This window comes from Haliotis asinina, chromosome 13 (assembly GCF_037392515.1).
Source record: "Haliotis asinina isolate JCU_RB_2024 chromosome 13, JCU_Hal_asi_v2, whole genome shotgun sequence".
Lineage (NCBI taxonomy): Eukaryota > Metazoa > Mollusca > Gastropoda > Lepetellida > Haliotidae > Haliotis > Haliotis asinina.
The window spans coordinates 47,679,636-47,683,485 of record NC_090292.1 but is presented as its reverse complement, the minus strand read 5'-3'; positions in this window follow the sequence as shown (position 1 = coordinate 47,683,485).

Genomic DNA, 3,850 nt, shown 5'->3' with positions numbered 1-3,850 from the left:
ACTGACCAGTCCCTGTTGTACCCAGTAATGCCGAACGCCAGACAGGGACCAACAAGTACCATACATTAGTGTTTTGGTATGACACCGCTGCGGAATCGTACCATCGACCTTCCGCGCTGCGGGCGGGCGCTCTAACCACTACACGGTCTATATGTAAAGGGTGATACCAACAAATACACGACAATCTATCACTACAGGTAATCAGTTTATGACAATGTATTTTTAAAATATCAGGAAATGAAATTATTGGGTTTTTGTGTTTAACGTCAAATTCAGCCACACTGTAGCTGTATGACCGCGTTCAGTAAGAAACCGAGTCTGGACCAGATATTCCGGTGATCAACAGCATGATAATCGATCTACGTAATTGGGATACAATCTCTCAGCCAAGTCCGCGGGCCTGATCACCCGGTCCTGCTAGTCGCTTAGAGTCCCATACTTCAACGTAAGACTTACGACAGTCATAGGGGAACAATCGCTTTGAGGGATGGAATGGGAGCTACTTTTATCTTCACTTCGTAAATTTGTGATTTCTGAAAACTGCATGCCATCAGATTTTCCAAGAACGCCCTGACAAATCAGTTTTGTACATAAAAGTTGCGTTTCATTTTTGACAAGCCCAATCTTACAATTGTCGACATTTATGATATCAAAGACAACAGAAACGTTTTGTTATTCTTTGTTTGTCAAACATGATAGATTGACTTCAGTTTCACATAACAGTGGAAATTCTGCCACGACTATTTTCCAAGATATTATTACTGCCGATACGATACAAATACAATACGATACAAATATTTATAAAACTATGTAATTTTCTTCAATTAGATAGCAGTGATTTAGAATAATTTAGATACTGCCAACTTCGTACAGCAGTTCCAATTCATTTTGGTGCTCTCTGAAATTACTACTTCATGACGCGTTTTCCAAAATGATGAAAGTAATATCCGTAGCATCGAATTGAGAACAAAGTACACAAATAACTGTGTACGATTTGCTTCTTCGGATATATAAAGCCACACTCGTCTACATACCAGCAATAGGGCAGTGGTCTCTAAATATTCTGGGTTTGAAAGATGCAATCCAGTGATCAATAGCTTCAGAACTGATCTCCGCAACCAGGATACAATGACATGTGTGAAGCAAGTCGTTGAACATGATCACCCGATCCCATTAGTCGCCTTTTACGACAAGGCACCTGTGGCAAACCACCTCCTCCTGGTGGGTGCTGGGTAACGCCAAGAGCTCGCCAACACCCCCGTAGTGGACCTGGGGGGATATTTGGTCCACCAACCCGTTTGTCGTGAGTTGCGTCCCTGTGTCGGTGGAGGAAGGGATCCTGGTGATTGAGGTCAATAGGGGCCTGCAATCGTGTTCCTATTGCTCAATACACCACTATGGTACTGTCTTCACCTAGACGGGTGGTCGAGTGGGCCCGGTTCGACCAATCGGCTGGTCATGCCAAGCCCTGTGCGCGGATTATGTAATTGCACAAATTTGATTTTATATTGTTTCAATTTTGCCCTCGGCTTTTCACTCATATAACACTTGTAAATTTGGAAAGTGATGTTATTAGCTTTGCCTAGAGTCTTATGCCCAGAAGGCGGTGACTCATGGGCCAATCTGGTAGATCGATTAATTTTCTATTAATCTTCTGCTGGAGTATACCATTTCAGTATCCTTGGTTCAGTATCCTTGTCCATGTGATACTCGGTGGATGGTGGGGAGCTGGGATGGTGAACTTTCTATTATTAACCGTGGCTCAACCCAAAAAACATAAACGAGCACTAGATGAGTGTTTGTCCTCTGATGAGGAAAATATCACAAACAGATATCCAGATACATGGAGTAGATTCTTGGTTGTATCTTCGACTGATGGTGAACCACTCAAGCTAAATCTGTTTGCCACATCAAAAGCAATTTATGGACTTGTTGGTGATGTCCAATCTGTTAGAGCAGGGTTTCTCCTCATAGAGTATAAAACAGCAAAACAATCAGCTACCCTCATAGCCTCAAAACAGCTTGCAAATACTGAAGTTTCAGTTTCTCCTCACAAGTCTTTGAACAGTAGCAAAGGCATCTTGAGGGACAGAGACCGCTGGCTTGCCCACATGAGTGAAAAGGAAATAGCAAGGAGTCACTCATGTTAAAAGATTCACGTTTAAGAAGAATGGAGAAACTTTGAATACCAACACATACTTAATTTCTTTTTCTCAACCCCAACACCCACAATACATAAAAGCTGGATACTGTAACATCGAAGTGGAACAGTATATTCCAAACCCACTTCATTGTTACACGTGTCAAAAGTTTGGTCACGGTGCTCGATCCTGCAGAAATCGTTCAACATGCTATAGATGTGGTAAAGATGATCATGAAGGTTCTGACTGTTTGTCTTCTCCAAAATGTGGCAATTGTCTTGGAGATCATATGTCTTCGTCAAAGTCATGCCATGTCTGGAAACGTGAATATGAAATTGTCAAAATCCAAATCCAAAAGAATGTCACATATCATGAGACAAAACGTTTAGTTAATGTAGCCTCCCCTCAGTCATCAGGTGTACCATATTCTACAGTTGTTGCTCGCCCCAATACTAAGTCTGTTCTGTCAGTTGCATGCCAGACAGATCTCACCTCAGTTAAAGCTGACAAACACACTTTAATTGCATCAGATTCTACTGTTGATAAACCCCATGCAACATCAGCTTGCCAGACTGAATCACAAACAATATCTCCTGTTGTGAAAAATCCTTGTCAAAAAGTATATTACAGACAAAAAAACTGATCGAATACAAAAGGGATCACGTGATCCTGTACAGATCTATAACAAGTTTCAACTTTTAGAAGACATGGACATCACTCCTCATCCTCGTGCGCGAAATAGAAGCAGTTCGCCTCGGAAGGGGACAAGTCGGTCCCCAGTACTACCACCTGCTATTAAATGAACAATAACTCCTTAATCCAATGGAATTGCAGAGGACTTATGACCAATTTTAATGAAGTACAATTACTAGCACAGGATTTTAAACCATCAACATTTAGTTTTCAAGAAACGGACCTGAAACAAAATGATAAGTTGGAATTGCGTAAATACTATTCTTATCATTCTTTTTTACCCCCTAGTGACAAAGCCACTGGTGGATCTTCCATATTGGTGAGACTTGGTATAATTCATAGCTCTGTTCCTCTTAAAACCAATCTTCAGGCTGTTGCTGTTCGTCTTACTTTACATATAACCTTACTCTTTGTTCCTTGTATATCTCTCCATCAGAATGATCTTCAAGATTTGTATGACCAATTAAGAAAATCCCTGTATCATAATGGGTGATCTCAATGGTCATAACCCATTATGGGGGAAGTGCTGATACCAACAGTAATGGGAAAGTTCTTGAAGAGTTTATATCTGATAATAATTTATGTATACTCAATGATGGCTCTGACACATATTTACATCCTGCAACGGGAACATATTCTTCCTTAGACCTGTCACTCACTGATTCAAACGTTTATAATGAGTTTGAATGGTCAGTCCATAATGATCTTTGTGGTAGTGACCATTTTCCAACAGTACTTACAGCAATTAACCCTTCCGATGATCCACCTGTAACAAGATGGAATTTGTCATAGGCCAATTGGCCATTATTTCAGGCCACCACCTTAAGGAACTTAAACCAGACCTTTTCATGGATGTACCTGATCCAATTAAAATGTTCTCGGACAAACTGAAACTTATAGTTGATGAAACTTTTCCTAAGTCCTCTGTAAATCCGCACATCCGTAAACCATGGTTTAATGATGAATGCAAACAGGCTAGGAAAAAGAGGAAGAAAGAAGAGAAATATTTTCGTCTT